At 24.6% G+C, this 419-nt stretch overlaps 1 protein-coding gene across 2 annotated transcripts in view; it reads right to left on the bottom strand.

Moving 5' to 3' along the window:
• The window catches only part of LOC107719785 (transcription factor E2F8-like), a 14,838-nt gene that overhangs the window by 1,193 nt on the left and 13,226 nt on the right, over positions 1–419 (bottom strand). The gene's annotated exons all lie outside the window — the stretch shown is intronic.

Below are 419 nucleotides of genomic sequence, written 5' to 3'. Positions count from 1 at the left end.
TTCTATGAAATCCTTTTTTTTTTTAAAGCAAAAGTAAAGTGCAACATAGAGTGCAAGAAGCAAGTGTTCATCTCATAATCCAAATCACTGAAATCAAAGTTCAGTATTATAGTGTAAGAACGACAACATATCCACGTGTTCTAGTTCTAGTCTACTAAAATTTAAATTATAATTATAATCAAAAAACACTTTTTAAAGGAGTTTTTACCAGAAATATTATTTACCAGAATTTATTTAGGAGAAAAATGTAAATGTGCAGTATTTCTGGAAAAAAAAAATACTTTAAAAAAAGAAATAAAATCAATTAATTGGAGATGCTTTTGATTATTAAGATTTAATTGAACCATTAAAATGGAATCCAGAAAATAATGGAAAACAGAATTTGGTAAAGATAAAACTGTAAAACTCAATTAATTAGA

This window comes from Sinocyclocheilus rhinocerous, unplaced genomic scaffold (assembly GCF_001515625.1).
Source record: "Sinocyclocheilus rhinocerous isolate Xijiao unplaced genomic scaffold, SAMN03320098_v1.1 scaffold60, whole genome shotgun sequence".
NCBI classification, from domain to species: domain Eukaryota; kingdom Metazoa; phylum Chordata; class Actinopteri; order Cypriniformes; family Cyprinidae; genus Sinocyclocheilus; species Sinocyclocheilus rhinocerous.
This window is presented reverse-complemented; position numbering and strand designations above follow the sequence as displayed.